Source organism: Chiloscyllium plagiosum, unplaced genomic scaffold, assembly GCF_037043375.1.
Source record: "Chiloscyllium plagiosum isolate Xiang-an unplaced genomic scaffold, Cpla_swu_hap1 HiC_scaffold_32, whole genome shotgun sequence".
Taxonomy (NCBI): Eukaryota; Metazoa; Chordata; class Chondrichthyes; order Orectolobiformes; family Hemiscylliidae; genus Chiloscyllium; species Chiloscyllium plagiosum.
The window spans coordinates 13,082,901-13,110,803 of NW_028270170.1; the positions used below are offsets into that span (position 1 = coordinate 13,082,901).

The 27,903-nt window shown below is 42.2% G+C and overlaps 1 protein-coding gene across 4 annotated transcripts in view; it reads left to right on the top strand.

Annotated features, from left to right (window-relative positions):
- The window catches only part of LOC122539820 (gap junction delta-3 protein-like), a 51,277-nt gene that overhangs the window by 17,249 nt on the left and 6,125 nt on the right, over positions 1-27,903 (top strand). The window contains exon 1 of one of the 4 annotated variants that reach the window (XM_043674890.2): positions 5,360-5,441. The exons of 2 other annotated variants lie outside the window; for them this stretch is intronic. The gene's annotated coding sequence lies outside the window, so the exon portion shown is untranslated. Of the gene's footprint in view, positions 1-5,359; positions 5,442-17,975; positions 18,078-27,903 lie in introns of those variants that run through there. One more of the 4 variants, XM_043674893.2, reaches the window with a different exon arrangement.

Here is a 27,903-nt window from a genome sequence, read left to right on the forward strand (position 1 = left end):
TGCCCCTTAGATCCCTTTTATATCTTTCCCCTCTCACCCTAAACCTATGCCCGCTAGTTCAACCCAGGGAAAATACTTTGTCTATTTATGCTATCCATGCCCCTCATGATTTTGTAAATCTCTATAAGGTCACCCCTCATCCTCCAACGCTCCATGGAAAACAGCCCTAGCCTATTCAGCCTCTCCCTATAGCTCAAATTCTCCAACCCTGGCAATATCCTTGTAAATCATTTTTGAACCCTTTCAAGTTTCACAACTTCTTTCCTATAGAAAGGAGACCAGAATTGCCCGCAATATTCCAATAGTGGCCTAACCAATGTCCTGTACAACCCGCAACATGACCTCCCAACTCCAGTACTCAATAGTCTGACCAATAAAGGAAAGTATACCAAATGCCTTCTTCACTATTCTATCTACCTGCAACTCCACTTTCAAGGACCTATGAACCTGCACTCCAAGGTCTCTTTGTTCAGCATCACCCCCGAGGACCTTATCATTAAGTATATAAGTCCTGCTCTAATTTGCTTTCCCAAAATGCAGCACCTCACATTTATCTAAATTAAACTCCATCTGCCACTTCTCAGCCCACTGGCCCATCTGATCAAGATCCCCTTATAATCTGAGGTAACCTTCTTCGCTGTCTACTACACCTCCACTTTTGGTGTCATCTGCAAACTTACTAACTGTACCTCTTATGCTCACATCCAAATCATTTATATAAATGATGAAAAGTAGTGGACCCAGCACTGATCCTTGTGGCACTCCACTGGTCACAGGCCTCCAGTCTGAAAAACAACCTTCCACCACCTTTGAGGCAGTTCTGTATTCAAGTGGCTAGTTCTCACTGTATTCCATGAGATCTAACCTCACTAACTGTGGGGAACCTTGTTGAATGCCTTACTGAAGTCCATATAGATCACGTCCACTGTTCTGCCCTCATCAGTCCTCTTTGTTACTTCTTCAAAAAACTCAATCAAGTTTGTGAGACATGATTGCCCATGAACAAAGCCCTGTTGACTATCTCATATCAGTCCTTGCCTTACCAAATACGTGTACATCCTGTCCCTCAGAATTCCCTCCAACCGACGTTAGGCTCACTGGTCTATAGTTCCTTGGCTTGTCCCTACTTCCTTTCCTAAACAATGGCACCACGTTTGCCAACCTCCAGTCTACCGGCACCTCACCTGTGACTATCGATGGTACAAATATCTCAGTAAGAGGCCCAGCAATCACTTCTCTAGCTTACCACAGAGTTGATTATCATATTGAGCTAATTGTCTTGCTGGACCTTGTAGAAAAATTTCCAGACTTGCTAAATCTAATCGATGTCAAGATCCAGGGATTCATGGTTACTGGGCCTTGGCAAATGTGACCAGTTTAGTTTTGAAGTTATAGTTGATTGTCCCAAGCCATGACAAGAGAATATCAAAACATCTGTCAGGGTCTTGTAGTCAACTGTGGGTCAGATGTCAGGAGAGACACTCCAAAGTGACTTGCCTACTTGAATTCCTTCATTTCAGTATCTCTTGTTTGTCAGGTATATAGCAGGCACTTTGTAACATTGAGACGATTTCTTGTTCATTGTGGCCCAGGTTGTTCAGTGAACACATATCAACATCCATGCAATAGTGGGGATAAATGCTTATTATTCAGAGGTTTTTTTGTGTGTGTGCTGTTGGTAGCACAGGGACACATTGTCATGTATTGGTTTAGCTACTGGAATGACAATCCAGAAATCATGTATTCAACTGGGGTTTTAAAAAAAGGGCCACCAAAGCTGCTGGATTGTTGTAAACCTGACCTGACCGGTCTACATATGATTTTAGTGTCAACCTATGTGGTTGAACATATCACTACTGCATCAGCCACCATATTCTCAGGGTAACTAGACAGAAAGTACAAAAATGTTCTAGCAAGAACGTATTTAATATATGTGAGTTGGTATTCTTGTGAGTTGTCCTGATGAGTACAAGTCAAAAGGCTTCAGCAAAATCTGTCTTTTTCTAGCAATTTGAGCAAAGTCAAAATACTTGTAGCCATGATGAGGAAGTGCTGGTGTTGGACTAGAGTGGACAAAGTTTAAAAATCACACAACATCAGCTTTATTTGGAAGTACTAGCTTTCAGAGCACTGCTCCTTCATCAGCTAGGATCACAAGAAACAGAATTTACAGCACAAAATCATAGTGTCATGCAACTGATATCTTATAGATAGCAAAAGGAGTTGGCAGATCAGCAGTACTGAACCTGTATAGTTTAACAATCAGTTGTGATCTAATTGAAGTATGCAAAGGCTTGAGGCAATGGCTTATTATTTATTTCTCAAAACAAACTTTTTAATCAGTATGGATTAGATACATTTTTGACCTTGGTCAAAGTAAACTTGTGGTTTTGGTGGTTGGTATCAACAGCATAAGTTTATGTTGCTCAAGCAGAAATAGTTTTGTTAATCCTGAAGCAAAGTATCTCCAAGCCTGTACTGCTACATAAAAGAGATGTGATAGGGTGCAGGGCATGAATTTTTCTTAGGTGAACAAGACTGTTAAGTGAAGAAACCTACTTCCTGCATTTCAACAAGAGGAGCATCTTTCTGTGCCTGGGATTTTAGATATCCCTCTTCTGTTTTCTCTACTCCATCCCCCAAAACATAGATTGACTTTTTAGCCTATGTTTTCAGTTTGGAGAAATGTCTTTGTGCATTGTTTTGTGTACACTGTTACTTGTCATAGTCACGTGACCACTTGCCTTTTTGTGTGAGAGCATGAAGGCAGCACTTGGAACTTTGTGTCGGAAGTGTACAGCTGTATTTGGGAACATATACTTTTTGTCTTAAAAAAAAAGCCAGGTCCTATGGGAACCAGCAGAGAATAATTATACAAATTATTTCTCCAACTTTGTACTGTCTGGTGACTCAGAGCGGCTTTGAAATATTCAGTCCCTGCTTCTGTGAAAGTGAAAGGGGATTTGTGATAGAATGGAACTCCTTAGAGTCTCAATGGCAAAACAATGAAAAAACTAGATAATCGAACAGAAAATCCAAACAAGAAAGAGTAGCAATTCTACAATAGGTGCTCGGGAAAGAGTATTACATGTTATATTGCACCTTGATCTTTCAGAGAAACAGAAAAGCCATTCTAGAGAAATACCTAATGCATTGAAGCCCTAATATGAGCACTTTACTTCAATTATTTATTAACGTCAGAGCTCAGGAAGAAAGGGAGAGAAGCTTCAATGAAATACTCCAGTTATGTACAATGAAAGGACTATATTGAGCAAGGTAAAAACACTTGTTAGTGAAAGAAATGTGGCAAATCATCAGTACTAAAACAGTGTTGCTAAACTATCAGCTGTAATCTAATTGAAATATACAGCAGGCTTGAGACAATTAGACTTGAGTGTTTCTGAACAGTGATCAGGAGGTTAATAGAGACGTAGAGTCATACAGCATGGAAACAGACCCTTCCGTCCAACCAGTCCATGCTGTCCATGTTCCCAAACTATTTTCCCCTGACCATGCCATGACCTAACCATTGAGATTAACTGGAACACAGACCAGAAACCAAGTCAAGTAATGCCTTTAAGCAGCTAGGGTATCAGAGAAGCCCTTTAAATCATCCAGAATTATTGTATCTATAGTCAGTAACCAACTTTATGATTATAAAAGTTTAAAAATTACAAAAAATGGGAATAGAATTTCCCATCATCTTAGTGTATTAGTGGTGGTTTGGTGGTGGGGGGAAGGTGGAAAGCAAATTGAAAGAAGGTGAATTGCACACAAGTGCAAAGAAAAAAAAAAGATTAATGTGAAGATGACCGCAGGAGAATTGTCAGACGATGATTCTGACAAATAGCTCTACATCATACAACAGGATGGCATCTGATCTCAACTTATTTTTTTGCCTCTTAAGAATGATGACTGTGGATGGAGAGGATGAAGTGAATGTAAATGTCGGTTAGACACCAATGAGCTACACACAACATCATGAGCTCTGTCAGTGGTTCAAGATGTTGATCTGATATTTAATGCCTCAGTCATTTCCATGGGGCTTGAACTGAGAATTAATTAACAACTACGAGGCCCCTTTAAGTCCTTGGAGTCTTTTAATGGTAGAGTTGAGTTAACAGATTGATTTTGGAAATCTGATTCTTGTTCCAAGAGACCCAATAAAAATGTACATTTTTTAAAAAAGTCCTTGAGAGTTTTGCCTTCCTCCCCTTCCCTCCCCTTCACTGATTTCCTACTTTTCAATCCATCTTGGTCCCACCGTTCCATTCTCCCTTCCCCGATTTCTTGGTGATTTTCAAGATGAGAAATGGGGTGTCACAATGGGGAAAGTATGTGGGAGGCACAGTTATCATTGCATTGAGAAAGAAGCGAGGTGATGTACAAGAGAGAGAAGGAAATAGAGGACAACGTTGTTAGTTCGATGGGAAGAAGCTTTGAAACATGAGCACCAGAATGGACTGGTTGGGCCGAATAGCCTGTTATCCTGCTACACATCCAAAGTAATTCAACCCCACAGGATATGAATGTTTTCCAAATGACCTCTGCATTCAGTGTGTTGATATAAATTTAAAATGTTAAGGAATTCCTGGCTGGGTTCAGACTTCTCGTCACGTTTCCCTCCCTGCTTCAAACCAACCTCTCTCAACAACTAATTCATGGTTCTATCCTGTACCCAGTTTATATCTGAGTTTTACTGTAGCTTCCTATGAGTTGAAACAGCAACCTCTGACATCTAAGTCTACTTTTTGGAAGTTTGGAGATTTCCTCTAAAACATTTTTGTTTCTCCCAGTGACACTGGATTTAGCTTCAATTAACTTTCACTGGAAAATGAAGCAGGCAGATAAGTGACCTGCTTTTGACCTCTGTCAGCAATGCTATATAACAGACAACTTAAAATGTGGTAAGTGAGAGTGCTTTGAGTGGCTTCCTCCTGAATGCTGTTCAATAGCTTCCTACAATGGCGGGGCTAAAATAAGGAATTTGATGTCCTGTATCGACATTGGTGGCTCACACATTCCCTCCAGTACTTCTGACACTGTTGCTCCCACTCCTAATTTCAACACTCCGATGTCTCCTATCTTTTATTTTTCCCTCCTCATCAGAATTTGTACATGTGATATGGAAAATTTCAATCGAGCAAGTACCTCGCTGAGAAAACTTGGCTGCTGGGAAGTTGTTCTAATGTGGGTGGAATGTATTTGTTTTAATTTCAGAAGCCTCGAATGGCTTTTCCTAAATAAGGAGAGAAAAAAAAGTCCCTGATGGATGTTTGCAACTGACACTGTTGCTGAGGAGAAACCCCTGCACTTGGCTGATGATAGACAGTGATGATATGTAGCGAGCTTTCCTACACACATGTTCTGGAATCCATAACGAGGGCATTTGATCAGAAGTTTTTAAAAAATGAACAATGCTGACTCTATACTGATCGCCGGTAAGGTTATGTTTACAACATAAAGTCTGCACTGCTAGTTAGCTGGCTTTTAGAAATGGTGCTGGGAAGAGTGGCCTGGATAATTCCAGACTTCTGGGGGAAGGGCTGAATGTGACATTACGTCACAGGACAAAAGAGGGGTGGAATAAAAAGTGGACTCATTTTCACTGGAGTAAAGAAAGTTGAAGGGAAGCAAGAACGTGCTTTATATACTTAAGAATTCGAGTGTTCATTAAAGAAGTTGATTTATATTTCGATTACTGACTGGGACCTGGCAGAATTCCTCAAGAAGCATCCTGTATTTGGCCTTTGCGTCTTGAGTTATATTTCCTGTGAGTCGGACTATATTGTTGGTCTTCACTGTACCTTGGCCCAGGTATACAAAACTTAACCCTTGCTGCAAAGAGTTTTGGTTAAATCTTTTCATTTTGCACTCCCCTGAAGTAGGAACGTAAGAAACAATCTTAAGAAAATGTTGTCAATATAACATTTGGGGGCGGCATGGTGGCCCAGTGGTTAGCACTGCTGCCTCACAGAGCCAGGGACCCAGGTTCAATTCCAGCCTTGGGCGACTGTCTGTGTGGAGTTTGCACGTTCTACCCATGTCTGCATGGGTTTCCTCCGGGTGCTCCGGTTTCCTCCCACAGGCCAAAGATGTGCAGGTTAGGTGAATTGGCCATTCTAAATTGCCCATAGTGTTAAGTGCATTAATCAGATGAAAATGGGTCTGGGTGGGTTACTCCACCCATCCTTCTGGGTGGAGGATCGGTGTGGACTTGTTTGGCCAAAGGGCCTGTTTCCACACTGTAGGGAATCTAGTCAAATCTAACTTGACTCACAGGAACCATCAAATTATTGAAAGGCTTTGTAAATTCTCATCTCGTTGAAGCCAAGACGTAAGATAGAGAGGCATTTTACAACCCGTGTTCAAGTTCCATCTGTGTCTCAGTGAAAACAATTTTAACAGTTAAGTTACCGCCAAACAGACAAAGGCTGAAACCATCTGAACCAAAGGAATGATTTAATATTTTCCTTCATTCCTGTTTGTGGACACTTGCTGTGTGAAAATGAACTGCAGTGATCCCTATAGTTCAGCATTGACTATACCTCAGAAATACTAACTTGGCTGTAAAGCACAATTTAAAAACCTGAGAACATGAGGCACTTTGCAATAACCTGAGGTGCTATATAAATGCAACTCTATCTTTTAAAACTCCGTTTGTATGAAGTATGAATGTGGGAGCGGCAGACTGAAAGCACGCAGGACTCGATGGGATTGAAGTGTGCGCTTGCTGGGTTGGGGTAAAGATGGATCACGTTTGAAACGTGAAACTATGGATGTAGTGAACCTAAAAAGGACATCCCCCAAACTGAGCTGCTCTCGTAATGCTCAAAAATCTGTGTCTGTGATGTCAGAGGCCAGGGAGTATTCATGACAGCTGCTCAGCTCTTTAAAGTCATTCCCTCAAAGATCAATGTCTTGTTTAAACCCCCCCCCCCTCCATTGTGTACAGTCTGGTCTCTGTATTTTAAACAGGGATGGTGCAAAAAATGTACTTGCAAGGATAATGCCAGAGCTGAGAGTTCCTATTGATCCAGAAAGACTGAGCAGGTTCAGTTTCTGTTCTCCAGAAAAGAGAAAGCTGAGTTGTGATCTAACAGAGGCCTTAAAATTAGGAAGGTGATTGATTGATTAGGATGATAGAGAATGTGTGTCTCTTGTTGGTTTTTGTAAAACTAGGGAACATTAAATGTAAGAGTCACTCATAATTCCCCTAAAAAATGCTGGATAATGGTCAGAGTTAACATGGACAAAAGAGCTGAATTCCACAGGTGAGGTGAGAGTGACAGCCCTTGACATCAAGGCTGCATTTGACCGAGTATGGCATCAAGGAACCCTGGCAAAACTGGAATCAATGGGTATAGGGGGCAAACACTCCACTGCTTAGAGTCATGGGGCAAGATTAGAGTGGTGCTGGAAAAGCACAGCAGATCAGGCAGCATCCGAGGAGCAGGAAAATCGATGTTTCAGGCAGGAGCCCTTCACCAGAGACCAGACTGTGCACAATGGGGGGGGTTTAAACAAGACATTGATTTTTGAGGAAATGACTTTAAAGAGCTGAGCGAAGATTTGCAGCTGTCATGAATACTCCCTGGCCTCTGACATCACAGACCCAGATTTTCGTGCATTACAAAAGCAGCTCAGTTTGGGGATATCCTTGTTAGACCCACTACGTCTACAGTTTCCTGATGAAGGGCTCCTGCCTGAAACGTTGATTTTCCTGCTCCTTGGATGCTGCCCGACCTCTAATCTTGTCTCTGATCTCCAGCATCTGCAGTCCTCACTTTCGTCTGGTTAGAGTCATACCTGGCACAAAGAAAGATGGTTGTGGTTGTAGAGGGTCAGTCATCCAATGTCCAGAACATCTTTGCAGGAGTCCCTCAGGGTAGTCCTAGGCCCAACAATCTTCAGCTGCTTCATCAACGACCTTCCCTCAGTCATAAGGTCAGAAGTGGAGATGTTTGCTGATGATTGCACAGTGTTCAGCACCGTTTGTGACTCCTCAGATACTGAAGCAGTCCATGTTCAAATGCAACAAGATCTGGACAATATCCAGGCTTGGGCCGACAAGTGGCAAGTAACATTCGCACCACACAAATGCCAGACAATGACCATCACCACTACCAGACACTGTAACCACTGCCCCTTGACATCCAATGGTATTACCATCACTGAATCCCCACTGTCAACATCCTTGGGGTTACCAATGACCAGACACTCAACTGGACCCACCACATAAACACAATGGCTACAAAAGCAGGTCAGAGACTAGGGATACTGCAGCGAGTAACTCACCTCCTAAAACCCCAAAGTCTATCCATCATCTACAAGGCACAAGTCAGGAGTGTGATAGAATACTCCCCACTCGCCTAAATGGGTGCAGCTCCAACAACACTCAAGAAGCTTGACACCATTCAGGAAAAAGCAACCTGCTTGATTGACACCACATCTACAAACAATCAATCCCTCCACCACCAGCATTCAGTAGCAGCAGTGTGTACTAACAAGATCCACTGCAGACGTCACCAAAGATCCTTCGACAACACCTTCCAAACCCACGACCACTTCCATCTAGAAGGACAAGGGTAGCAGGTACGTAGGAACACTACCACCTACAAGTTCCCCTCCAAGCCACTCACTGCCCTGACTTGGAAATATACCGTCGTTCCTTTACAGACATCAGGTCAAAATTCTGGAATTGTCTTCCTACCGGCATCGTGGGTGAACCCACAGCAAGTGGACTGCAGCGATTCAAGATGGCAGCTCACCACCACCTTCTTAAGGGCAAATAGGGATGGGCTCTCAATGCTGGCCAGCCAGCAACACCTAAGTCCCACAAATGCATTAAAAAAAGTTGTTAGAACATGATGCAAATAGTGTAAACGCATCTGTGGGAAAGCTATAGTACATGCAGGAGAAAGGACTAGAAGAATATATTGAGACTTTTATGTGAAGTGAGGATGAGAAGATGTTAGAATTCAGTATAATAAGCAGCATAGATTAGAGAGCTAAGAGGCCTATATTCTGTAATAAAATGGGTAACTGCGGATACTGGAAAACTGAAATAAAAGCAGAAGTTGCTGGGAAACGCAGCAGGTCTGGGAGTATATTCGGGGAGAAAACACAGTTAACATTTTTGATTCCAGTAACCCCTCTTCAGAATTGTTCTGATGAAGAGTGAGCAGACTGTAAACATTAACTCTGTTTCTCTCTTCACAAGATACTGCCGGAGCTGCTGAAATTCTCCAGCAATTTCTGTTTCTGTATGGTCTATATTCTGTGCTGTGGTTTCTCTATAATCCATGCAAAGCTTTTATTTAATTTGAACTGTCATCCCTCAGCTGATGGACAGTGTTTTGAAAACCATGAACGCTCACTGAAAACTAAGACAACAATGCACTCCATTTTCCGCACTGTGGGCTATAACTTATAGCAATGAGGAAGGTCACTGGCTCTCAGCACAACCTGGAGTTGCTGCTGCTCAAAATGCAAATGGGTGGAATTGAGAGGATTGGATGGAATGTATAGTTGGAGGTGTTTGAGGTTGATGTGAAACATGCAGGTTTACTGAATTGTTATACAATGAAAATTTATTCCAAGAACAAAAACTGCTTTCAAGTATGATGGTTTATAAATTTAGGGAAGAGGTTCTTTTCAATTTTGTAATGGGAGAGATTTCACAAAGCACATTAGACTAAATAGGTTGGGTACACTCCTGGGCGATATGAACTCTACAGTGTTTGTGCTACTTGATGGGGTTACCATTCCATACCCCAGACTTTTTATTTTTGTATATGGTGTGTGATGTCAGGACAGTTTTCTATGTCAAAAGCATGATGTAAATGAAACTTGTTGACCTTGAACAAGATGATATAAATGAGAAATACAACCAACTGTTGCAGTGATGATCAGTTCCACGTTTGGCCCATGGTATAGATATGCTGAAAATGTGAGTGTAGAAGATATCATCTTATTTTCTGTAAAAACTGAAACGACTATGGTTGCTATAAATCAGAAGCAAAACTGGAAATTGCTGCAAACCAGACCCATCCACCTACATTATCCCTGTAAACCTGCATTTCCCATGGCTAATCCACCTAAACTGCACATCTTTGGACTGTGGGGGGAAACCGGAGCACCCAGAGGAAACTGACACAGACACAGAGAGAATGTGCAAACTCACACAGACAGTCACCCGAGGGTTGAATCGAACCCAGGTCCCTGCCACTGTGAGGGAGCAGTGCTAATCACTGAGCCACCGGGCCACCCGTTTGTATCCCTGTAAAGGGGGAGTTGAATAAGAAGTTAGTTTTAACCAGTAGAGTTATATGTCCACGATTCATAGTTATAACTAGAACCTATTTATTTATAATAAATAGTCATTCTTGTCATGTTCAGAAATCTGGTCTGTGCTTTCAGTCAGCCTGAAGACAGATAATTGGGGAATTTGTTTTACTTGTATAAGCTAACTTACTTTTATAGGTGGGTCTTGATCCCAGTGCATTCCCCAGTGAGGTATGACAGTGTGTGTATGGGAATGGGCATCCTGCTGTGGGAATGCAGTTTAGAAGCTGGCTTCTGCTATGTATCAAACACACAAACACTTAACATTGCACATTCAGTGGGATTTTCAAATAACTAATCCATCCAGCAGCATCTAGGTTTTAAAATATTCACCTCTATTTGCAAATTAGTCTATGGTCTGTCCCTCCCTATCTCGATAACCTCCTTAAACTTCACAGCCCTGTAAGATATCTGTTCTCCTCTAACTCTGGCCTTCTGTACATTTGCAGTTATAGATATTTTCAGGGATATTATTTCACACTTCTCGAGCAGGTGGAAGTTGAACTTGGACCTCCTGGTTCCAAGGTGGGGACACTGCCACCGAACCACAAGAACCCCATATCCCAGTTATAATTACTCCATCCTGGGTGGCTGTCTGCGTATTTGGTTGACTCTTTACAATCAGATGTAGTCGGCCCAGGCCCGTTGGGCTGAAGCTACCTCGTAATTTTGGATAGATACTTGACCTCCAGGCTCTCCGATCATTTTCAGCTGGAGAATCTATTATTGTAATACCCTCTTGCACCATATTAATAAAGGCTATCCTGATATTCAGTGACTACAATGGAGCTGCATTTTTGCAGTGGTGGTTTTGCGTTACATAAGGAGCCATACCAACCACATGAAGCCAATGTAACTGTGGCGGATGAAAGAAAGTTACACCTCCTTTTGAACTCTGCATCTAAACCCCCAAAATGTTTGGGATCTGCAAGGAATAAATCCGAACCGTCATCGAGAATCCAGTTTTGTATCTTTCTCTATTTAGAACAAAGTCAAGATGTGATACGTTTGACAAAGATTCCCACAGCAGGCCTGAGCTAAATGTTGTGCATCCAAGTATGGATGCATTGTTTTGGTTGGGAGACATTTCAGGAAAGCAACCAGACACCCCTTTGAGAGTCTTTGATGGGAAACCCTTCTATTTTGTTTTTCCCTCACCTGTAATCACACTATTACATAAAGTGGCTAGGTGTTGCACAGATATCCAGTAACTGCTGTGGTCAAACTCGGGATGTCTTAGTTCTCTCTGAGTTCCATGTTGGTTAGTTTACTGATCACAGGACCTCTGTGGATTTATTGTGCATAATAATTCATTTTTATGATTTGCTTTATTACGGATATTTCCAGGAAAAAATACAAGCTCTCAAGTCCAGAAGATAAAATGTGCTTCTCTGCTTGAACTAATGCTTGTTTTAATCAAAGATAAAACTTTGGACCATTTAAGGTAACACAACTAGCTAATGGCATAAAAGGAATAGACAGATGATGAAGGGGTAAGAAGCCATGTAGTAAAGGTAATCATTGAGATTTGGGACAATATTACTACTCAGAGCGGAATGTTTCTTTCCGTGATTTGGAGGTGCCGGGGTTGGACTGGGGTGTACAAAGTTAAAAATCACACAACACCAGGTCACAGTTCAACAGATTTATTTGGAAGCACTCGCTTTCGGAACGACCTGATGAAGGAGCAAAGCTGCGAAAGCGAGTGCTTCCAAATAAACCTGTTGGACTATAACCTGGTGTCGTGTGATTTTTAACTTTGTTTCTTTCCATGCTCTAATGACGTGACTATCGAGGTGAAAAGAATCTATTTCTGTTTCAACTGAGATTGTCTCTGTAATTTGATCCTGAAGTAGTTAGTTGGTAGCTGGGAGGTGCAGAGAAACTTCGGGTCAAAGCACAGGGACAGTCATCACTGAACTATTCTTCCCTCTGTACATATCTCTCCTGATCTCTACATCTATTGATAGCTGGTTCAGAGTTACACTGGTATAACGATCCACCCTTAATTATAGCAATTCGGTGATATAGTTTTAACAGGGATGGGGGAACAATACTTGTTGGCTCTGTCAGCAGGAAGTATACTCCAAGATTTTTTTTTTGAATAATCATAGCTAGAAACAGCCAAACAAATGGACAAAAATAAAGTCTAGCAATACATTTGACAGAAAAACTGATCAGAATTCATTAAGTTTAATCTGTTCCCAGGATATGGTTGTTGCTGGCTGAGTGAAAATCTGTTGCCATTTTTAATTGCCCTGGAGTGAATCTCCTTCTCAAACTGCTGAAGTTGTTGATGGCTGGGTACACCCACAGTGCAGGTATGGAGGGAAAAGTTCAAGATATTAACCTGGCACCAGTGAAGAAACTATAACATACAGTCGTCCCCCTCGTATCTGTGGGGGATAGGAACAAAGCCATTCATTTCAATGGGAACTGTACATTCCTGGCAGCCTCCTGGTCCCTGGGTTCCCTGTAACATGTTCAGGATGCAGTGATCCGTGGGTAACTGAAACCGTGGAAAACAATTCCGCGGATACAGGAGTCTCCCTGTAATTCCAAACTGGGGAGCAGACTCGCCAGGGTGAATGGCCTGTTTCTGTTCCTTTTTTTGTTTAATCTTCATTCATGGGATGAGGAAGTCCCTGGCTAGGCCTGCATTTATTGCTCATCTCTTTTTGCCCAGAGGGCAGATAAGATTCAACGACATTGCTGTGGGTCTGGAGTCACATATAGACCAGACCAAGTAAGGATGGCAGATTTCCTTCCCTAAAGGACATTAGTAAACCAGATGAGTTTTTCCTGACAATTAAAAACAAAGTTTTGGTCATTATTATGCTCTTAATTCCAGATTTTATTAAGGGTTCAAATTCCACCATCTGCCATGGGATTCGAAACCAGGTCCCCAGAACATTACGTATATTAACACTCCAGCAATCTACCACTGGGCTATTGCCTCCCCACGTTCCTAAGTCAGAATAACATGTAGTGTGGAGGAAAACAAGCCATTCTTGTAGTGATCTTAGTTGCTAATCTCACTGAACAGTTTGCTGCTAACATTCCTGATGAAGGGCTTATGCCTGAAACGTCGACCCTCCTGCTCCTTGGATGCTGCCTGACCTGCTGTGCTTTTCCAGCGTCACACTTTTTGCTGACATGAAGTTCAATGACTGATCTCTGCTGAGCTCAAACTGGGGACTACTGTGATATTAAGAATCAGCTTATGATTCATTTTCAGTGATTTGCCCAGTCCTCGCCTGAAGTGCATTGGTGTAGATGTCAAGGACCATTCCGATGCAGTGCTGTAGGTGCTGCTGCCAAAGCTAGCATTTACCATCTATTCCTGCTACAATGGAAGACGGTCATTCTATTGATGTAACTCAGTCAATACAGGAATCGAGAGAGACCTGGGGAGAGGAATATTTCAGTGATGACTCTGGTTTGGAGCCACACTCATTGACTAATGTCACATGTCTACAATGACCACTTGAGTGGGATTCCAGAACATTACTGTCACTTTTGCAACTGTACCCCAGGACAAATCAACATCCACAAGATGAGGAAATAAATAAATAGAAGAACTGAATTTCTTATGAGGATAATGACATAGAGAATTCACAGTCAGTTTGGATAAACCTCTGGCCTGGAGCATTTTGTTTTGGGGAGGGGAGAATTGGGAGCTGAAATGGAGAGTTGATGACATTATTGGTCTTGGTGGTGAAAGTTGATGGATTTTTTTAATGTGGTTTTGTTCTTAAATATTCCTTCTGTTGTTAGCCTTGAGATATTAAACCAGTGCAGAAGGAAGAAAGCAATGTAGAGTCAGAGAGTTATAGAGCACAGAAACAGAACCTTCGGTCCAACTCGTTTGTACTGACCAGACATCCCAATCTGACCTAGTTCCATTTGCTAACACTTGGCCCATATCCCTCTAAACTCTTCATTTTCATATACCCATCCAGATGCCTTTTAAATGTTGTAATTGTATCAGCCTCCATTGCTACCTCTGGCAACTCATTCCAGACGCGCACCACCCTCTGTGTGAGAAATGTTATTCCTCCGGTCCCTTTTAAATTTTCTCCTCTCCCCTTAAACATTGGCCCCCTAGTTTTCGATTCCCCCACTCTAGGGGGAAAAAAAACTTTGGCTATTCATCCTATCCATGCCCTCATGATTTTTATAAACCTCTAGAAGATCACCCCTCAGCCTCCGACATCTGGCACGGCTAAATCATAGCATTGTCCCAGTTTTTGGAAAATGGCACAGATTCTGTGGAATACTTTCCAGAACTGGAACAAAAAGGACAAGTGCTCTGGTTTCCTCCCACAGTCCAAAGATTTGTAGGTTAGATGGATTGACCATGTTTACTTGCCCATAGCGTCCAGGGATGTGTAGGTTAGGTGGGTTATTCATAGGGCAACACTGTGACTTAGTATGGAGGTGAGAGTGTGCAAACTCCACACATATTCTCCCTGTGTCTGCATAGGTTACTTTCAGGTGCTCCAGTTTCCTTCCACAATCCAAAGATGTGAATGTTAGGTGAATTAGCCATGCTAAATTGCCCATAGTGTCCAGGGATGTGTAGACTAGATGGGTTAGCCTGGGAAATGCTGGGTTATGGGAATAGGTAAGGAGTTGGGTTTGGGTGGGATGCTCCTCAGACGGTTGGTATGAACTCGAGGGGCTGAATGGCCTGCTTCCACATTGTAGGGATTCTATGATCACCATATTCAGCACCAGTCTTACCTCTGAACTGGAAGATTTTAGATTCAAGCCCTCTCCAGAGATTTGATCACATTATCCAGGATAACTTTCCCAGTGTCTTAGTGAAAGGGTGCTACACAAATGAGGTATTAAACCCTAATCCATCTGCTCTCGTGTGGCCCTACTTTGAAGAGAAGGGGAATTCACCCTGGTGTCTTGCTATTAATCCCACAACCCATATCACTAAAGCAAAGTTTATGTGGTTAATATTCCATTCATGTTGATGGGAGCTTGCTACATGCACAAATTGACAGCTGTATTTCCAACATTACAACAGTTCAAAAGCACTTTATTAGTTTGAAAGAGTTTTGAGACATCTTGAGGTCACAGAAGACACTCAGAAGTTCAAGTTTGCTCTTTCAGGTTTGTACTGAGGCCAAGTCAGAAGTAGAGCATTATTCTGGAAAACAGAATTTTGTTTTTTACACCACTATTCTAGTTGTTACTGGAATGATAATTACTCAACTTAATTAACTGTAAGTGAACCATAAATGTAAGTCAAACAGGAGCAACTGATTTGGTCACAAGAAGTGAAAAACAGCCTTTGGCAACAATTAGAACATTCAGATTAAGGTGGAAGCAAATCTCAAAGATAGATTTGAATCCTAGAAAACAATGTCAACATAACAGGTACAAGGAATAGGAAGCAAAGAACAAAAAACATTTAAGAAATGAGTGAAAAAAGGGCTGAATTATCATAAGTATTGTAGAGCTTTGGGAATGTGGAGGATTCCAAAGCTATAATTGAAGAAAATACAATAAGAGCCAGCGAGGGCGGGATCAGAGCAGGGACAGGATGACACATCCTTTGTACCTGGAATTGTGATTTGGAATTGATGGGGGAAGAACCATGGTTTTCTGCTGTTCTTTGCTGAATCGCCATTGGATATGTGTAGACTATCGTTGAGGTCAGGGAAGACCAATGCTGAATATTGGTACAAATGGATAGCCTGCTCACTCTAGCTATCAAGACCTAACACACAAACAGCAGCAGGGCAATGCATTGGAAGGTTTCCCATTGTCTAGAGGAACAGTGTCACTGTGTGTAAAGAAGTCAGTACTTCTGGAGAGGAGAGGGGAAGCGAATCAACACAGTGCACACCATCCTACAACTTGATAATGTTACTCTAGAACTGGCAATATTCAGGACAAAGCAATGGACTTCATCAAAACTTCATCCTCATCTTCATCATTTAATACCTGTAGCACCAAAACATGTTGGCAGTAGAAGATGCAATATACAGGATGTACTGCAAGAACTCACCAAGGTTTTTCACCTTCTCAGCATCTGCCAGATGTGCAACCTCCACCACCCAGAGGGATGATTGGATGCAGATACATGGGAACACCACCACACGCAAGTTCCCCTCCAAGCTATTCACCATCCTAACCTGGAAATATAACACTGTTCCTTCAGTGTGTCACTGGGTTAAAATCCTGGAGCTCCCTTGCTAACAGCATCATGGGGATACCTACATCATATGGACTGCAACCATTCAAGATGGTCACACACCAGCAGCTTCTCCAGGGCAATTAGACATGGGTAACAAACACAGGCATAGCCAGTGATCCCCACATCCCATGAAAGACAGGTGGCTGAGAAAGCATACTCAGGAGCATTGTTGGAGGTTAGATGAAAAGCAGAAGATGTTCTAGTTGGAACTGTCCCATGTACAATTCATGGTAGAGGTCTTGAGTCAGTCCTCCTGATTATTTACTCTGGACATGGGCGTGGCTGGCAAGGTAATCATTTGTTTCCCAGCCCTAATTGCGTTTCAACTGAGGAGCTTCCTTAGCCATTTCAAAGGGCAGTTAAGAGTCAATCACATTAGTGTGGGCCTGGAATCACATGTAGGCTAGACCTTGTAAGTACAGCAAATTTCCTTCCCTGAAGGGCATTAGTAAACCAAGTGGGTTTTTATGACAATCGACAATGATGCAAAATGTTCTTGTATGTTCTGCCAGCTGTTAACCTTTTATATTAATCCAGTGGAGAAGGAGAAAAGCAGAACTGGTCGCAGATATAGCATACAGTTGCCCCAGTTTCTAGAAAAGGGCACAGTGTCTGTTGAATTCTTTCCAGTGCTGCAGCATAAAGACGATATTCATTGTCATGATGGTAATACTCTGGCCTCTGAACCAGAACATCGTAGCTTCAAGCCAATATTCTGGTGCCCCAGGACTGTACACTCAGTGTGCAAAGTAACTCCACACGAAGATGAACCACGATGGACTGAGAGAATAGGAAGCATTGGAGCAAGCAGGAGGAGACTGAATCATCCATTCAGATGATAGTTGGGAAAGAAAGGAACAGACAGAGGATGAAGGGGTAAGAAGCCGTGAAGTGAAGATAATCATTGAGATTTGGGACAATATTTCTGCTCAGAGGGGAATGTTTCTTTCCATGCTCTGATGACATGACTATCGAGGTGGAAAGAATCTGTTTCTCTTTCAACTGAGATTGTCTTTGTAATTTGATTCTGAAGTAGTTAGTTGGTAGCTGGGAGGTGCAGAGAAATTTCGGGTCAAAGCACAGGGACAGTCATCACTGAACTATTCTTCCCTTTCTTTCCATATCTCTCTCAATCTCCACGTCTATTGATAGCTGGTTCAGAGTTACACTAGCATAAGGATCCACCCATAATTACAGCAATTTGGTGATATAGTTTTATATAATCGTAAAACAAAACACAGTTGCCACAGCTTTTAATTGCAGATTTTTAAAAAAAGTTTGAATTTTATTCTCTGCCATTGTAGGATTTGAGTCCACATGCCGAGAGCATTAGGCTGGCGTGCTGGATTACTAGTGCATTGCCATCCCAGAATCTGAGTGACTGAGCTCAAATTGCACCATTTGCCATGATGGGGATTTGAACCCATGTTTCCAGAGCATTACCTTCAGCCTCTGGATTACTTGTCCTGCAGCTGTACCAGAGGTGACAAGAGCAAAGAAAAAGCAGCAAGCGGTAAGGGTGTGGGAGTCACTGCCTGAGTATGTGTGTGTTGGAGGTAGCTTTAATTACAGTTTTCAATAGGGATTTGGACCATTATCTAAATAGGGTGAGGCGATAGTGTAGAGGTATTATTGCCAGATTACTCTTTCAAAGTCTCATGTAACAGACTTGGGTTCAAATCACAGCATGTTGGATGGTGGCAATCGCAATTCAATTGAGGAAGCAACGGTGAAGTGAGAAAATAACCTAAACTAGATTGGCAGGTGGGTGGGATCCTCCACAGCAGGGAGGCAGGTGTGAGGTAGGAAGGAGATACAGTAATCAGAAATAGTAAATTGAAGAGGCAGGTCAGGCTGGAACACAACAGGGAGCAAGGAATGCCTGTTGGATTAAATTGCATCTACTTCAATGCAAGAGAACTGACAGGTAAGGCCGATGAGCTCAGGACATAGATAGGATATTATAGTTGGACTGGGATATTATAGTCATAACAGAAACATGGCTCAGGGAGGGATAGGACTGGCAACTTAATGTGTCAGTGCTTTAGGTAGAGGAAGGGGAGTTGCATTTTTGATTAAGGCGAGTATCACAGCAATACTCTGAGATTAAATAACAGAAGGACCATCCAGTGAGGCTTTGTGGGTGGAGCTAAGAAATAAGAAGAGGGTGACGACGTTATTGGGTTGTGCTATAGACGTCCAAATAGTCAATGGAAATTAGAGGAACAATTATGTAGGGAGACTGGGGAGACTTGCAGGAGCAATAGGGTTGTCACAGTAGGGGAGTTTAATTTTCCTAACATAGACTGGGACTGCCAGAGCGTTAAAGGCTTAGATGAGGTGGAATTTGTTAAGTGCGTTCAGGAAGGTTTTCCCAAGCAGTATATAGAGGGTCCTACTTGGGAAGGTAAAACTTGATCTACTCCTGGGAAATAGGACAGAACAGGTGATGGAGGTGACAATAGGGAGCACTTTGGGACCAGTGACCATAGTTGTATTAATTTTAAGATAGTTATGGAGACTGGTTCAAGTTGTAAATTGGGGCAAAGCAAATTTTGATGGAATAAAACAGGAGCTCGCAGGGGCTGATTGGAGTAGTTTGTAGCCAAAGGGGCCTCTGGTAAGTGGGAGGCCTTTAAAAGTTAGATAGCTAGAGTTCAAGGTCTATCTGTTCCTGTGAGGGTGAAGGGCAAGGGTAAAGAGAGATATTGAGGCTTTGACCAGAAAAGGAGGAGGCATGGCTCAAGTACAGGCAGAAGGGATCAAGGGAATCCCTGGAGGTATATAGAAGATGCAGGAGTTTATTGAAAAAGGAAATCCGGAGGGAGAAAAGGGAACGTGAAATAGTTTTGGCTGAGGAGATTAGGGTGAATCCAAAGAGGTTATATAAGTATATTGAAGGAAGAAGAATAACTAGAGACAGAATAGGGCCCGTCAAGGACCAAATTGGACATGTATCTGTGGAACCGCAGAAGATAGGCAAAATCTTAAATGAATATTATTCCTCTGTGTTTACCATGGAGAAAGACATAAAGACTTGGGAACTTGGGGAAGTTAGTGGTGATATCTTGGGGACAGTCCATACATATCACAGTAGAGGGGGTGTTGGATGTATTAGAATGTATAAAGGTGGATAAATCTCCTGGTCCTGACCAGATATATCAAAGAACACTGCAAGAGACTAGAGAAGAAATTGCCTGGGCCCTCACTGATATTTTTTCATCATCGTTAGCCATGGATGAGGTTCCAGAAGACTGGAGGGTCGCGAACATTGTCCCATTATACAAGAAGGGCTGCAAAGATAAACCTGGAAACTATAGACCAGTAAGCTTAACATCTGTGGTTGGAAAGTTACTTGAGAATATTCTGAGTGGTAAGATATACATGCATTTGGAAAGACAGGGTTTGATTAGGAGTAGTCAGCATGACTTTGTGAGTGGGAAATCATGCCTCACAAATTTGTTAGAGCACTTTAATGAAGTGACCAGGAAGGTTGACAAGAGCAGGGCAGTATACATAGTCTATATGGATTTCAGTAAGGCCTTTGATATGGTAGGCTGCTCTGGAAGGTTAGATTTCATGGAATCCAGGGGGAGCTGGTAAATTGGATACACAATTGGCTTGATGTTAGGAAGCAAAGGGTGATAGTGGCAGGATGCTTGTCAGAATGGAGGCCTGTGTTTAGCGGAGTGCCTCAGGTGTTGTTGCTGGGCCCATTGCTGTTTGTTATCTATATCAGTGATTTGGATGAGAATGTATAAGGCATGATTAGTAAGTTTGCAGATGACACTAAAATAGGCTGTATCATGCACAGTGAGGAACGTCATCAGAAATTGCAGCAGGACCTTGATCAGCCTGGGAAGTGGGCCAAGAATTGGCAAATGGAGCTTAATACAGATAAGTGTGAGGTGTTGGATTTTGGAAAGTCAAATCAAGGTAGGAGTTTCATGGTGAATGGTAGGGCCTTAAGTAGTGTAGTGGAACAGAGAGAGACCTTGGGAGTTTAGGTGCACGGAACTCTGAAAGTAGAGTCGCAGGTAGACAGGGCAGTGAAGAAGACTTTTGGCACACTGGTCATCATCAGTCAATACTTTGAGTATAGAAGTTGGGAAATTATGTTGCAGTTTACAGGATTTTGGTGAGGCCTCACTTGGAGTATAGTTTTCAGTTTTGGTCACCTTGCTGTAGGAAGGATGTTATTAAACTGGAAAGAGTGCAGAAGAAATTTACAAGGATGTTGCCTGGACTCAATGCCTGAATTAGAGGGAGAGGTTAGACCAGCTAGGACCTCTTTCTTTAGAGCAGAGGAAACCAAGTGGGGATCTTATAGAAGTGTATAAGATCATGGACAGGGTGAATGCACTCAGTCTTTTTCCCAGAGTTGGAGAACTCAGGACTCAAGGGCATCAGTTTAAGGTTTAGGAAAAGAATAAAAGGGAACTTGAAAGGCAACTATTTTGCACAGAGGATGGTACACATATAGAATGAGCTTCCAACAGAAGTGGTTGAGGCAGGTATATTAACAACATTTAAAAGGCATTTGGGCAAACACATGCTCAGGAAAGGACTATAAGTATATGGGCTGTGAGGGAAATGGGGTTAGCATGGATGGACATTTTGATCAGCATGGACCAGGCTGGGGGACAAAAGGCCTGTTGTCAGACACTATGACTCACCTACTCATTCATCAAATAACACCAGGTTATAGTCCAACAGGTTTAATTGGAAGCACACTAGCTTTCGGAGCGATGCTCCTTCATCAGGTGATAGTGGAGGGCTCGATCGTAACACAGAATTTATAGCAAAAATTTACAGTGTGATGTCACTGAAATTATACATTGAAAAATTGATTGTTAAGCCTTTCATCTGTTAGAATACAGTGATAGTTTCACTTCTTTCATGTGTAAATCACAAAACCTTTTTTTAAAAGTTGCATTCTCGGGTTAGCTTTTAACAATGGTGATAGCTAGACAATATGTTGAAGGTGTTAGCCCCCTGTGTTCTCTGTCTATGCCGTGATGTTTAGATTGATTTTTGAGCAAAGTACAATGTAACTTTGCAAGTACAAATTTGTACTTGCAGAGTTACATTGTACTTTGCTCAAAAACTGCATGAATTTATGTAAAACTCTGTTATCTCACTTTTTAGATTAGAATCAATCTAAACATCAGGTCATAGACAGAGAACACAGGGGGCCAACACCTTCAACATATTGTCTAGCTATCACCATTGTTAACAGCTAACCCGAGAATGCAACTTTTAAAAAAAGGTTTTGTGATTTATACATGAAAGAAGTGAAACTATCACTGTATTCTAACAGATGAAAGGCTTAACAGACAATCAATTTTTCAATGTATAATTTCAGTTACATCACACTGTAAATTTTTGCTGTAAATTCTGTGTTACGATCGAGCCCTCCACAATCACCTGATGAAGGAGCGTCGCTCCGAAAGCTAGTGTGCTTCCAATTAAACCTGTTGGACTATAAGCTGGTGTTGTGTGATTTTTAACTTTGTACACCCCAGTCCAACACTGGCATCTCCAAATCATTCATCAAATAGTTAGGGTATGGACAGTGTGGGGGAGACAGCTTCGATTAAGGCAAGCAAGATGGAATTAGTTAATTATTTGCATTAAAGATACTGTGCAAGGAAATGTGGGCGAGAATACATGAGATTTTCTCGTGCCAATGATGCTCATTTAATGACCCAGTGTAGGCATGATGGACCAAATGGCCTCCTCTGTGCCCAAACACTTCTGTGATTCTGTGAAGACAAAACATTTGCAAGGTGATGGGGTGAAGGTGGTGGAGTGGAGTTAATGGAGTTGCTTATCCATCGAGCTGCCACAGATACAATAGGCTGAAAGCTGTCTTCTGAATTGTAACCATTTGACACTTTGTTTGATTCCCAGTATGGCAGGCTGTGGACGAACAAAGCCTGGGTATTCCACATGAAATTCAGGATGTGAGTTGGTCAGACATGACCTCGCATATTATTGGTGCTGACCTCACGCGAATGGACAGTAACCAACAACAGCTGTGAAACACAGTGAATACTTCCACATTTACTGGCCAAGCTACTGAAGAGCTTTGGGACAGATCCCGAGGGAGTTTTGATCGTATTAAATCTCAGGAAAAGACTTGTCATCAGCCCACTAATTGCCTGATCTTTCCACTAATTGCCTGATCTTTTCATTTCTGACCAGGCACATCTGCCAGCCAAGTTGAAAGGGAAGCCAGAGCAAGCGTCAATGCTACTATGGCTGATTGTGCCTGCAAGCTTGATGTTAGATGCTGTGGAAGCTAATTGCTCTGATATCCCAATTACTATGTCACAGAAACCAGCAAAGTATTCTTACTGCTGAGCGTAAAGATGGAATTAGTTTTAGTTATTTTGATCAGTCTTAACAAAGTAATAACCCAAATGTAACTTTCACTTCTAATCTGAATGGCCTTCGGTCTCCCCCAGATTGTTCTATGATTACCCATTGTCCCACTTGCCATCCTCCACCTTCTCTCTGAGTCTTGTGGAGTTGCTAATTGCATCCTGAAGTACAGTCCCAGGCACCTTGGGCCATTGGCCATTTACTTGTTCTAATGTGCGTGTAGTTGCCTGTTCTATCACACTTATATGTCTGCGGTCTTCATGATGACAGTATGCTCCACCTTATTTCTCCAATCATTCATGGGAAAAGCAGACGTTGCTGGCAATGATGATATTTGTTGCCCAATCTCTATTCTGAAAGAATCATCTGTATTGCTGTGGGTCTGGAGTCACATTTCAGCCAGACTGGAGGAGGTTTCCTGTAGGATATTATTACAGCCACTGATGGTAGTTTCATGGCACCTTGGCTATTTATTTCAGATGCATTAATGGAACTCCGCTGGTATGATGGTGGGGTTTGAACCCATGACCCCATTTGTCTGGGTCACTGAATTACTAGTTCAGTGACATTACCCATTATGCCACTGCCTTTCCAGTAAAGAGCAATCAAAGACAACCAATGTCATGAAAATAAATGCGCATGCAGGATTCATGCCATCAGCTCATCCTTTCGATAAAGGTCATTGTTGATTTTCCGCCCATTTTCTCCAATTCATTGGCAATGGTAATAATTTGAAAGCCTGATTATAGTCCTAGTTTGAGAGGATGTTCAAACATGAAATCTTCCACGTTTTCTTAGGTTCCTTGCATAAATACACAACCTGCTCATTAATGTAAACCATAAGGCAAATTTTAGAACAGAGAACATAGAACAATACAGCACAGAACAGGCCCTTCAGCCCACGATGTTGTGCCGAACATTTGTCCTAGCTTAAGCACCCATCCATGTACATATCCAATTGCCACTTAAAGTTCGCCAATGATTCTGACTCTGCCACTCCCACAGGCAGCGCATTCCATGCCCCCACCACTCTCTGGGTAAAGAACCTACCCCTGACATCTCCCCTATACCTTCCACCCTTCACCTTAAATTTATGTCCCATTGTAACACTCTGTTGTACCCAGGGAAAAAGTTTCTGATTGTCTACTCCATCTATTCCTCTGATCATCTTATAAACCTCTATCAAGTCACCCCTCATCCTTCTCCGTTCCAATGAGAAAAGGCCTAGCACGCTCAACCTATCCTCGTACGATCTATTCTCCATTCCAGGCAACATCCTGGTAAATCTTGTCTGCACCCTCCCCAAAGCTTCCACATCTTTCTTAAAGTGAGGCGACCAGAACTGCACACAGTACTCCAAATGTGGCCTAACCAAAGTCCTGTACAGCTGTAACATCACTTCACGACTCTTGAATTCAATCCCTCTGCTAATGAACGCTAATACACCATAGGTCTTCTTACAAGCTCTATCCACCTGAGTGGCAACTTTCAAAGATCTATGAACATAGACCCCAAGATCCCTCTGCTCCTCCACCTCACTAAGAACCCTACCGTTAACCCTGTATTCCGCATTCTTATTTGTCCTTCCAAAATGGACAACCTCACACTTGACAGGGTTTTCTTTCTGTTCTCTAGCTAGGGCACTGCTATTGTGCTAAAGCTATTTCAACTAACAAAGAAGAATTCTTAATCGAGACAAGCTTCGTATTTATAGATGGTATAGACTCTTCCTGGGTAAAAGTTTTGTTCTTGTTCGTGGGATGTGAGTATTGTGGGTCACATTCACTGTTGGGGACTAGCTACCAACTTGACTACTGCTGTACATGTGGTACAGGTACACGTTAGATACTTCCAGCATTTTAACCCAGCAATGAAGACAAATCACTGATACATTTTTGAGTCAGGATAGTGTATAAATTAGAGGCTGGTGGTGATCCTTTGTGTTTATTCTTGAGGTACAGGGGACACAGACCGGGAAAGTGTTATTCAAGAAATATTCGGAATAAATGTTATGATTCACGGGGTTAAGGTTTGTCAGATTGCAACCTAGGTGCACAACTGGTATTGCAATCAACAATTATTTCCTTACGAATAAAAATCAAACCGCTTCTAAAACAGGGAGTCAATGTCAATTTTACACCCCACAGGTTTTGTGTTAATGAGGGAACAAATGTGGGATGTGTTTTAAACACACACAAATGATTTGTTTGCCAATATTTTCAGCAGCTTGTATGGTAAGAATTTTGTCAGCTCCCCGATTCCTCCTGCAATCTTTCCCAGCTGTGGTGGGACAGCTGTTGCTACCAAATCAACAGAGATGCCAAGTCCTTAATCCAGCCACTGGCTGTTTGAAGGGCCTGTGCTATAATCAGAGCAAAGGGTGTGGCATGGGCTGCATTCTATACTTCTGATTGAATATCACAACTGAGGGCAGATGAACCTGAATTCTTCTCCTGCCACCAATTACCCTTCCCTTCAGCACTTCATACTGAATGTAGTTGGGAACTAATGACATTTGTGCTATCCATTTGTCAGAAGTACTGATGATGTGCTACAAGAAGATTTATTATTGTTCCAGAAATTCATTTTAAAAACACTTAAACCTATGGCTCCAATTAGACTGGGACAGGTCAAAGGGTGATGTAGTTTATTGGGAGATGCATTTCACTTGTGGAGGGGGGGAATGGGAGTTGACGAGCAACTGAGATTACTCAAATTCTCTCCTGTCCACGTCACTCCACACAGTTTCAGCTATTTGCAGCATTGATAGACATCAAGATCTTGCGTTTGTATAGAGCCTGTAACATAGAGAAACACCCCTCCATTGAGTTTCACCATTGGCAGGAGAGGGAAAGGTTGAAACAGTCCAATTCGAGGAAAGTTTAGAAAAGGGTTGTGAAAGCTTGGTGAAAAATGATTCCTTCCTAAGGCTGGAGTCAGGAAAGGTTAAGAGTGATGTTTCACTATTAATGGTTCACCAAAGGCTAGAGTCTGAGAAATGTTGCATTTGGTGGAGATGGATAGGGTGAGAGGAGCTGTGAACAGAATTACACATAGGATCAAGAACTTTGAAATTATTGTGCTGTGTAGGAACCTGAGAAATATGAGCGGAAGAAGGAGAGTTCAGGCGACAGATGGGAGGCTAAGAGGAGAGTCAAAAATATATTATTTTCCCCTGATGTTGGTGGGAGTCTCGAATGCAGGGCCCGAAAGAGTGGTTGAGTCGGAACATTTAAGCAATATTTAGATATTTACTTGGGTTGCCATTGCTTGTGGAATTATGAGCAAAGAGCTGGACAGTAGAATTAATATAGTCAGATTGTTTTGACTGGCTCAGTGCAATGGGCAGAATGAACCCCTTCAGTGCTATAAACATCTATGAATCTGAGGCCATTCAGCCCATCGTGCCTGCTCTACCATTCAACTATATCTTCTACTTCAAAACTAGTTTCCTGCACTAGCCTTGTATCCCCGATATTTGTAGCATCTATACAATTATTGATCTCTGTTTTGAATGCACTCAGTGACTGACCCTCCACAGCTAAGGGTCAGTTCAGCATATGAAAGTTATTGAAAGTAAGAGTAAAAGAGAAGTGACTCTGTGAAAGTTACTGGAGCAGTCCCAAGGAGATAGGAATTTCAAAATGGCAATCGGCTGGTGTTAACAAATCCAATGAAAGAGATTTTGCAAATCTTCAATCTTTAGTGGAAAGGTAAAAGTGGAAGCTTAATTAAAGAACAATTAGCAAATTTATAGGGATCAAATCCATAACAAGAATTGGAGTGAAATGAATGGAGTTGCAAAAAAAATCTGTTGCTGCACCATATCCTGATTCCTGTTGTTTGATGCTCCTGTTCCTCTCACTCCACTGCATTCACGTTGTTATCTGTAACTTCACCCAAATCTTTGAATACTTTACAAGCTAGGACTCAAACCTCCAGCCATTTTGCCTCCATCCTGTAGAATTCTCTTTCTGAAGTCTCTATGATCTTAAATTGGGCTTGAACTGATTCCGCTAATTAAGCATTTGCAGCGGGTAATTGAAAGTCAACACATTCCTTCGGTCCGAGAGGCCAGGAGCGGTTGAGGAATATATTCGATGGAGTTTTGAAGGATGTGGGGAGATCTTGTTGAAACTTGCTGAGAGAGGCCTGGATAGTTTCCACTCCCAGATGTTTCCACTAGTAGGTGGGATGTGGACTCGAGGGCACAGCCTGAAGGTGAAGGAACGATAGGGATGCCTGTTTAGAACTGAGATGAGGACTAGCTTCAGCCAGAGGGAAGTGAATTGTGGAACTCATTGCTACAGAAGGCTGTGGAGGCCAAGTCATTGAGTGTCTTTATGACAGAGGTAGAGAGGTTCTTGATTTAATAAGGTGATCAAATGTTACAGGGAGAAGGCAGGAGAATCGGGTGGAGAAACATATCAGCTGTGATCAAATGGCAGAGGAGACTCAATGGACCGAATGGCCTAATTCTGCTCCTATATCTTATGGTCCAAACAATCACCATTACTAACATGAGCTTTCAGTTCCAGGCTTAATAAGCACATTTAAAGTCCACTAGCCACCACGGTGTAATTTGAACCCGAGTCCCCACAGTTTTTAATGAGTTTCTGGATTAAGAATTCAATGAAGCTGCAAGTGAACAACTCCAAAAAGATCAGGAATTCACCAGCCTCTGACAAACCTGTATTTTGAGATGCACAAAGCCCTTTGCTTTCCCCTTGTTTCTTGTCACCTGGTGGGAGCGCACCCGATCGTTCCTTGACTGGTAACAGCTTTGTGGCTGTACGCAGGTTAGGGATTGGCCAACATACACTAGGCTTCTAGCTTGATCTCAGTCTAGACAACAGGTGAGGCATTATAGTTGGCCTCAGTACCCTGCATGAAACTGCGAAAGAAAGCTTTGCAGGATGTGGGGCAGCACTGTGGCTAACACTGCTGCCTTG